The 10,432-nt window shown below is 41.9% G+C and overlaps 1 pseudogene; it reads right to left on the reverse strand.

Annotated features, from left to right (window-relative positions):
• Positions 1-9,473: 9,473 nt before the first annotated feature.
• LOC129669578 (STAM-binding protein-like) lies at positions 9,474-10,183 on the reverse strand (annotated as a pseudogene).
• Between the last annotated feature and the right edge of the window lie 249 nt (positions 10,184-10,432).

Raw genomic sequence — 10,432 nt, forward strand, 5'->3', positions numbered from 1 at the left:
GCTTGAAGCTGGATATTTTGTGAAGAAAGTAAAAGGTCTATTCAGTTCACGGAGTTTCAAGCACACAGCTCTTGATGATTTCTGGTGAGAGCTTTATGGAGGTTATGCAGACGTGTGTGTAAGAAGCAAACATGAAAGAGCTCAGATGGAGCGAGGCTGGAAGCAGGAGAACCAGAGGAACCAGGCTCCCTTTTTCCAAAACCGTGTGCTTTTATGGCCTATCCTGAGAGGCTAGCCTTGATACTTTTGCTTCTGTGGGCTTCTAAACATGCCTACCAGCTTTCAGAACTACACCGGAGGCCAAGGTTTCAGGATGTGTGTTTCTGGGTTTAGCGAGGGACACATTCAAGCAATATCCAAACCAGAGCATGCATCAGGGCTCTGTTTCTTGTTTTTGACTGGCTTTTTCCTCATAGGAGGAATTATTAAATTTTATTGAAAAGTAAGAAAGAGCCTTGGAATATTATGGTATAAATATCATTTCATCAGAACAGATTGAAAACTGGTTCCTTTTTTTCACAAGCTAAGGTGCTTGTGGTTGGCAGTGGCATTATCTAGAGAACAAATCAGCTTTGAAGTAGCCAAATGTTTTAGGTGCCAAACATGAAATCAGGCCGTCAAGAAATGTAAGCTCACAATTAGTTAGTAAATGTCACGGTACTATGGGGAAATGAGGAACTTCAAAGCAAAGCCCAGGGTACACTGCTGCATTACTAAGTGAAACAAAAAGTCTTCTTCCTCTCCCCCCAAGCCAAAAACGAAACAAAACAACAACAACAAAAACAAAACTCATGTGGTACACTAAGTAGGAAGAAAATTTAACTTCATATTGAGGTCAAGATTGGAGAAATGGGGGAAGGACAGGAAGATGTGAACAACCAGACAAGAGCCTAGAAATCATCAGCAGGAAGTAAGAGCCAGCAGAGGAAGGTATTATGGTTGGGATATGAAGTGTACTCCCAAAGGCTTGGCTTCTGGTAGATGATTTTGTAAGAAAGGTTTCACTTCTGAGGGTTCTGACCTCATTAACGGGCTACCCCACTGATGCATTGCTAATTTTATAGAATTATTAGAAGGTGGTAGAAACTAAGAAGGAAGACCTAATTAGTGGAACTAAGACGCTGAGACATATTGGTCTCCAGTCTCTTCCTCCCTGACACTCTCTGCTTCTTGGCTCCTACCATGCCTTTTCTCCATGGTAGGTTTTACTTTATAGGTCTAAAAACTGGAGCCAGCTGACCATGGAAACATCTGACACCTTGGTCCAAAATAAACTTTTAAACTTTAAGTTGTCTCTGATAGGTATTTGTCACAGTGACAAACAAACAAGCAAACAAAAAACAACCCCTAAACAAAACAAAACAACAACAACAAAAACCAAACCAAACCAAACCAACCAACCAAACAACAACAACAAAACTAATGAAAAGAGAAAGGAAAGAAAAACAGTTAAAATATTACAATATTCTACAACCTGTGCCTATACTGTCTTATTTAATGCTCAAAACACTTGATGAAATAAATCATATTTTGTCTATTTTTCAGAAGGAGAAGTAGATGTAGACATACATTTTATAATCTGTTCTTTTTTCTGTCACATTTTTTTTTTGTCAAAGTCTTATAGGTGAGAGAAATCCCCAAATTTGTCAGATAGACTGAAAATAAACAATGCTTTCATGTAAGAGATGGTAGGCAGGACTTTAGAGTTCATATGCATTTTCAGAACAAAACAGCCACCCACCCTAGTTACCAAGAAGCCTCCTGATTGCTGCCTTCCTTACCTAGGAGTCTTTTCTATTTAGGGATGTCTTTGAATTTAGACTTTTGTTAACCTGACTTATGAAGTCTGTATTTCCTTTGTGACAATGCATTCCAAATTCATGAGTTAGCTGTTTTGTCAAAGCTGGCCCTTGCCTGGGCAGTTAGATGCTTGGCTTCTGCTGAAACACCACTGTCATGGTGTTTCTCCCAAAAAGAGAGAAGATATGATTTATCAGTGTTCAAATGCTCTCTGCCATTACTCAAATAGTCAATGACTTAAATGGTTTGGAGGGATTATAAATTTCTGTTTGGCACCTCTGTGTAACTCTGAAGTGGCAATACAATTAATTCAGAGTTGATGGTAATTTCAGGCTCAAAGATGCCACAGAGATTTATAGAATATACAGCCTATTCATTTTTTTTGGTGAATTATCTATTTCCAATTTTTCTCTCTTGCTTTATCCTTTCTGAATCTATTCCAAGCATCTTCTGAACTATTATGGCCTATAATCTGTTACCCTGTATACTGCAAACAATTCCTCCACATTATTATTAACATTTTTATTGAAATACGGTAATTTTTACCTTTAATTTTTAATACTGGAGTTTATTGTGTCTAGCCTACTTTGTTTCCTAAACACTTCAATTTTCCCAATTAATGAATAATTCATTGTGTTGGATTGGTTGTGGCAATGGCCCCAATTTGTTTCTTCTTTCTTGAATCTGTATGTTTGGGGGAGTATACTCCTTGATTATGTTAGTCCACGTTCAGTTGCTAATAACACAAATTACAAAGCAAGGAGATTTATTTTGGCTTGTGGTTCTTGAGGTACGAAGGTTAAAGAATTGTATCTGTTGATGACCTTCTTCCTGGCAGGCTCCAAGATGTCCCTGAGCATTACAGGTTAACAATGAGGGAGTATACAAATGTATTTGTGTCTGCCTGACCTGCTTCCCTGTCCTTATAAAACCATTAGTATTCATGGAGGCTGTACCCTAATGACCCTATCAATTACTAATCGCACTCCAAACACCCAGCATCTAGATATCATAGTTAAAGTATCCACTATGCTTGCCGTTGTTTATTCATGAGATTCAGTCTTGCTATGTGGTTGGTCAGGCAGATTTGCCTCACCTCTCAACTATTAGTAGCATCGAATGACTCTAGGCTTTGGCAAATCATTTACTCAGGTCAATGGAAAAGCAGCAAACCCACTCCAAGAGAACCTTACGAATTGGAGCTTGCCTTTGTGTCCTTGTACTCAGAACTCTGTTGCTAGAGGAACACACCCGGGTAGCTTGCTCATCGATAGGAAACTGGAGATCTAGTGCCCCACCCTCCTCACAATCAAGAGATGCAAAAGTGAGACCATAAAACATAAGCTGACCAGCCAGCCACCCCCTGTCGGGCTGGGCTGAGGGCAACACTCAGGCAAGACTGGCGAGGCCTGGCCTGGATTCTCCAGTCTCCCCAGTGTACTCTAGCACTGTTGCCTCATTACAAAATCATGAACTCAAGCTGTTCTTATTTAAATCTGCTGAATTCTGGTGTGATATGTGACTCAATAGGAAACAGCAGATATGCCATCTAACTTTTGCTCATTAGAGCCTCTATTCATTACACACTAAATTCTAATTTACCTGTTTCTTTCTGAGCTTTGTTTTTCTCTTTGATATGTTTATCTTTTCCTCTGCTAAATGTATACTTAACATCGCCATGACTTTACAGTATGTTTCGTTACAGTAGGTTAGTTGGACGTACCTCCTTCCATCACCAAATTATGTCTCATTTCTATTCTTCAGAAAGAAAAAAAGTCAAATTCTTCTAAAGGTCTACTTGGGATTTTATTTTCAATTGAATTGTTTGGGAATATTAAAAAAAATTAAATTTAAATTTTTAAATTTCCTCATGTAATTATGTCCTTCAGTCATATTTCCATATTTAATGTTTTTAAATTTTAACAGTCATGATTTAAGTAGAGAAGGAAAACCAAAAGAAGAATATATTAAAATACTTGCTGCTAAGAATGGTGTGACAGAGAAGCTGGAAACAGCTCAGATGCCCCTCAACTGAAGAATGAATGCAGAAATTGTGGTACATCTACACAATGGAATATTACTTAGCAATGAAAAATAAGGAAATCATGAAATTTGCAGGTAAATGGTGGGACCTGGAAAGGATCATCCTGAGTGAGCTGTCCCAGAAGCAGAAAGACACACATGGTATATACTCACTCATATAGACATATAAGATAGGATAAACCTACTAAAATCTGTACATCTAAAGAAACTAATCAAGAGAGAGGACCCTGAATAAAATGCCCAATCCCCATCCTGAAAGAGGATGGACATCAGAAGAAGAAGAAGAAGAAAACAGGAAACAAGCTAGGAACCTGCCACAGAGAGCCCCTGAAAGGCTCTGCCCTGCAGTCTATAAAAGCAGACGCTGAGACTTATGGCCAACTGTTGGGTAGAGTGCATGGAATCTTATGCAAGAAGTGGGAAATAGTAAGATCTGGGGAGGACAGGAACTCCACAAGGAGAGCAACAGAACCAGAAAATTTGAACACAGGGGTCTTCCCAGAGACTCATACTCCAACCAAGTACCAGGCATGGAGATAACCTAGAACCCCTTCACAGATGTAGCCCATGGCAGTTTAGTGGCCAAGTAGGTTACCTAGTAATGGGATGAGGGACTGCCTCTGACATAATCTGATTGGCCTGCTCTTTGATCACCTCCCCCTGATGGGGGAGCAGCCTTACCAGGCCATAGAAGATGACAATGCAGCCACTCCTGATGTGATCTGATAGACTAAGATCAGAAGGAAGGAGAGGAGGACCTCCCCTATCAGTGGACTTGGGGAGGGGCATGTGTGAAGAAGGGTGAGGGATGGTGGGATTGGGAGGGGAGGAGGGAGAGGCTTATGGGGGAATACAAAGTGAATAAAGTGTAATTAATAAAATAAAATTAAATTAAATTAAAAAAAAAACACGAATGGTGTAGCAGTTACGGGCTTGCATTGCTAGGCTTGCCAGGCCAGTCTAAATTTGAATGGTTACCGGAAAGAGTGGACTCTCGATCAGAGGTTAAGTCACTGTCCCCAAATGAAATGATTTCTTCTCTCAAGTTTCAGTTCTGCGTTTAAGGAAGGCCTTCCAATACACGGAATAAAGCCTATTGGTAAAATCAAGGGTAATCTTTCACACTTAAATTGGTTATAGATTAATTAAAATAATTAATTGTGCTACTGGAAGTTGACACTAGGAATTTGCACATGCTAGGCAACTGTTCCACCACTGAGCTATGTCTTTATAACATTTCTTGTCATGCTTCCTTCCCTTGTCAGAGCTTCCAGGACACCACTGAAGGTTAGAAGAGGAATTTTGTTTCTGGAAGCTTTAGATGAGGTCATTTGGATTTATTTTACTTCTGGAGGCAAATAAATAAATCTGAATCAAGTAGAAAACCCACTTCTTAAGAATATCAAGTAGTTAAGATGAGGGGAAGAATTAGAGGACGGCAGCACAGGATCTGAGCTGCGAGCATGGGAACCACTCTGCCCTGGACATTTCCTGATCAGGGAGAAGGTGCAGGCTCATCCTTTCTGTGCTGTCCTTTGTGTGCTTTGTTTTCTTAATAATCTTTCAGCTGTTGAGTGAAAAATGTTAAAAATCTAGGTCTGATTTTAAATGCACCCTGTTACAGCCTTCTCCCAGTTTTCCAGTGACTTGGTGCAAAGCGTTTATGATTATTTTGTTACTTTAGTGGGGTGTAAATTTATCAACAATTTTCCCTTTAAAATTGGATTTAAAAGCATTAAAGGCATATACCAGGCATGGTGGTATATGCCTTTAATCCTAGTACTCAGGAGGTAGAGGCAAGCCATTTCTGTGAATTTGGGGTCAGTTTGGTCTACACTGTGAGTTTCAGGATAGCCAGCTACACAGTGAGACCCTGTTTTTAACCCCCTACTTCCCAACCAACCAACCAGCCAACCAACCAACCAGCCAAACAAACCAACCAATAAAACTGGATTTAAAAAATATAGTAGTTTCAGTAATTCCTTGAGAATTTCATATATTTAGTCATATTCACCCCATCTCTAACTCATCTCCTCACCCACTCCCAATGTTATGCCCTTTTACGTTTTAAAATTTAAGTTTAAATTCATAATTACAATGTTTTCCCTTTTCCCTTTCTTCAGCCCAATCCCTTCTAGTGCCCCCCCCTTCTCTCAAATTCAGGGCCTCTAGTTTCATCTTATTTAATTGTAGTTTTACACAATGCACACACACACACACACACACAATTAAGTCTACAAATACCACCTGCTCATTTTGTATGCTGTTACTTGTATGTGTGTAATTCAAGGCTGACCATTTGGTACTGGATAACTAACTGGGGTGTTCCTCCCTGGGAATCACTGTTTTCTCCCACTCTCAGCATGTCTTAGTTGCCTATAATAGTTCTTTGACTAAGGTTGAACCCCATGGTATCTCCTCCTTCCGTGTTAGTGTCTGTGGGTCCTCCTTGTTCAGGTCTTGTTCTTGTTGTTGGAACATATTAGAAACTTCCCTGAGATTTCTAGGAGATGAAGTTTTACAGCAGATGTTCTGTTCTGGCTCTTAAAATTCTTCTGCCCCATTGTCCTCAATGCTCCCTGAGCCCTACAACAGGAATTGTGCTGTAGATAGACGAGTTGGGGCAGATGCCACACAATCACTTGTTCACTGTATTTGATCAGTTGTGTCTCCACTTGCTGTGAAGAAGTGTTTTTTTTTCATTGAGGGGTAAGAACTACATTTATCTGTGAATATATGAGTAAATATTCAGAATGCAGTTAGGAATTATACTGGTGTAGTAAAGTGGCCGTTGTAGATTCTTCTCCAAGATCCATGACCTCACCGGCCCTGGGTAATTGGCTAGGGTTTCAGTACCAGACATGGCCCGAGTGGGCTTTAAGTCCAGTACCTCTTGTTGATTGGGCTTTAAGTACATTAAACATCTGTTGGTTGTCACCAAGATGTAAGTGCCACTATTATGCCATATTGGTTGTTTTGTAGTTTGTCCTTCTGCATCTCCCGGAAGGCCTAATGCAGAAATGGACCTTCATGTCACAAGATCTCCAGTTTAGCTGGGAGTGTGGGAGAAAAGGATTTTCTCCACAAGTACTATAGCTCTTTTAATTTTTTTTAATTTTTAATTTTTATTAATTGCAGTTTATTCACTTTGTAACCCACTCCCTCATCCCCTCCTAATTCCACCCTCCCTCCCTCATCTCCTCCCATACCCCTCCCAAAGCCCACTGATAGGCTAAGTCCTCCTCCACTTCCCTCTGACCCTAGCCTATCAGGTCTCATCAGGATGGTTGTGTTGTCTTCCTCTGAGGTGGTGAGGCTGCTCCCGGGATCAGGGGGAAGTGATCAACGAGCCAGCCCTTAGTTCATATCAGATAGTCCCTGTTCCCATTACTAGGCAACACGCTTGGAGACTGAGCTGCAACATTACAGCTCTTTTAAAATGGCTGCATTATCAGCAGAATGTCAGAGCTCTTTTAGCTAAGCTGCTGGCCCCAGGCCAGGCAGCAGCAGGGAGCTTGGAGCGCCAACTGAGCCAAGCCAAGAGGCTTCAAGGAGCAAACCTAGCGGCTGAGTTTGGCACAGCCACCAACCTTGAGACTTGAACCTTTCAGGCAGCAGCAGCAGTGGCTTTGGAGGTGGGAGCTTGCACCTTGAGCGAGCCTGGCTAGGTAACTGAATTCAAAGCTTCAGGGAAGAAGGAGTGGCTCTCAGACAATCATGGTGGAGAAGTGGAGTGAGAGAGAGTTTATTTTGCGAATCAGGGTAATTATAAATCTTGGGCAATGGGAGGGGTTTTGGGGGTAAATGTGTTTGATTCGCTGGGGCTAGGAGTATTAGAGGTACTTCATTTAATGCAGCAGCACAGTCCTATAATAAGAAAGAGAACTAAATACTTAATTTTCCTATGGGCATTGGGGTGGGGAGGGGTGAGAGAGTAGGAGTTTGGGAGTGGGGGAAGAACTCCAGACATGGAAAAAAGTCATTGGTTGAAAGCTAAGGTTCCAAGAAATCTCTTTAGCACGGAGGTATTTCCAGGAATCCCCAGGTGCACACTGAACCAGTTTCTTGTCAGGAAAGGGTTGGGCCTGTATCTCCCTGAGGGCTATGTGACACTCCTTAGAGGACCTGAGGTTTTTCCAAATCAGGCAGAGAGGAAGGGACCCAGGGAGTCTGCCATTTTATCACTGATGTCAGGGGCTAGCTGGTAATAAGACTTCCACCTTAACAGCAGGGTCCAACAGCAGTTCATGGTGTCATGGCTGGGTAGATTGAAAGATTGCATGGCATCTTCTGGTACTACAAAGCTAGTCCTCAGGGAGGAGGCCTTCAGGTCAGATCTAGTTTGAGTCCTTAGGGTCCTGCGTCTGAAGTTCATGGTGTCTTCAGCAATAGGGACTTACCTTCCTTCTTTGAGGGGAAGCCAGGAGCAACAGCAATAACTATAAATATTGGGGACTTATAAGGGGGATTTCATGCTTGGTATTAATGATTTTGTGAAATAGTCTATGGCTTTTGAGGAAGAGCATTGATAACCCAGGTGGGACTTTTTTATTTAAGCTGTGTGTGTGTGTGTGTGTGTGTGTGTGTGTGTGTGTGTGTGTGTGCACGCGCGCATAGACTTACGTGTTTTGCATGTTATTTTTAGGTAAAGCAATCAATATGATTCTTTATGACATTTTCAGGAATTCCTACTGTTATTTTATCCCCTCCCTTCCTCCAATGTTGACATCCTTCCTCCCTCCCAATTAATCTCTCCCCATTTTTCTTATTTCCCCTTTCAAATTACTCTGACCCTGCTATTTCCCTCTCTGTTGCTTCTCCCAATGCCCATAGCCCCTTTTTACTTTCTTGGTTTCTGTGGTTACTCTAAGTTATATATTCATATCTGAGGATTTGGAGTTAGGACCCAAGATGGAGAGAACATATGACCGAGTTTGTGCTGCCCGTACCCTAGTGGGTGTGGGGCCATCTACTGGAGAGCATGGCCCTGCTAAGGGCCATACCTTTAAAGAAAACTCACTGTCTCTCCCCTAGAGACCATCAGCTTTTGGTAGCTCCTCAATGAGGCATTGATTCCCCTTTTTTCTTGGATTTTTAAAAAAGTAAACTCATGTTAATAGAACCACTTCTGCCTTAGTTCCTTGTACTCATTTGCATATTTTATCTACTCCCTTGGATTCAAATTTCCCATGTAGAGTCTTCCTGAATGCACAGTGGGATTCTACTACATCTTTTAATAAAAGCTTGAATGATTCATACTTGCTCTGGCTACTGCTGACATTATTCTCATTTCTGTCATTTGTAGCTTTAGTTTTGTGTTTATAATTCTTATTTTTTTCTTAGTTCTTCCTAGGCTTATGCTTTATTATACTATTTATTTATCTATTTAGTGTGTGTGTTTGTGTGTAGGGGTGCACAAGTGGAGGTCAGAGGACAACTTGGGAAATTGGTTCCCTGCTTCGACTATGTGTGTCCTAGGAATTGAACTTGGGCTGTAGGGATAGGTGACAAGCACTTTTACCCAGTGAGCCATCTCCATGGACCATGATTGAGATTCATTGAAGGTCTGCATTGGTCACAAGTCCACCGTTGACAGTGAAGTGGCTGCAGCTGCAGAACAGATGTGACTGTCAGCCATGAGAGTGGAAAGTCTCTCTGCCAGCAGAATGAAATCTCTTGAAGGCCAGTCTACTTAAAGAATCCAGTTTCCTAGAACTTGGCAGAGCAGACAGTTGCTATGGATCCTGGTACCATGATGTGACAGAAACAGTGAGTGGGCACATTTACACTGAACAAAAAGGCTAGTGAGGAATTCAAGATCATCCTGCTTAAGGAAAATTTCTTTGTTATTCTCCCTGTGGCAATAAGCAGGCCCACCATTTTGTCTGGGGGTGACAACATGTGAGAACACTGAATTCATCTCTCATCAGTTCTCCACAGAAGACCCCACAAGTTCCAGTGCCCTTGGCAGTATTGGCACTAGCAAGCTGGAGACTGTGGGTCAATAGGACGCGGTGCAGGTCTTTGGTGGTCAGAACATTTCCCATGATGCTCAGGGCTTGTTTCAGGGATCTGCCCACCACAGGCGGCTTAGCTGGTCTCATGCTGAAGTCTGTGTGGATGAGAAAGGCGAGGTAGAAAAACAGCTGCGCAAGGATTTTCCAGGTCAGACTGTAGAGGCCCACACACGCCAGGGTCCGACTCCCAAAGGCCTGGACAATTCTTAGCTGTTCTTTTCAAGCTCCTGCTTCTGGATCATCTCCTTGCAGGCATGGAATTGCTCCTGCTCTAGCTGCTGCTGCTTCTGCTGGGTAATGCTCTCCGTGTCTCTCTCTCTCTCTCTCTCTCTCTCTCTCTCTCTCTCTCTCATTCTCGCTGGAGGCTCCAACCCTCTTGCACACTCAGTCATCTTGTGTGCTTTCTTACAGATATAACATCTGTGTCCATGCTTTGTTTACATTAGTACTGGTGAATAAACATTGACAGATGGCAGGTAGCTAGGCCTGTGCTTTCATGAGTACTCATTCTGTGCAGCACAATTCTCCACCGCAGTGCTTTCTTTCTTTCTTTCTTTCTTTCTTTCTTTCTT

This window comes from Psammomys obesus, unplaced genomic scaffold (assembly GCF_907164565.1).
Source record: "Psammomys obesus unplaced genomic scaffold, mPsaObe1.curated_primary_1811, whole genome shotgun sequence".
Lineage (NCBI taxonomy): Eukaryota > Metazoa > Chordata > Mammalia > Rodentia > Muridae > Psammomys > Psammomys obesus.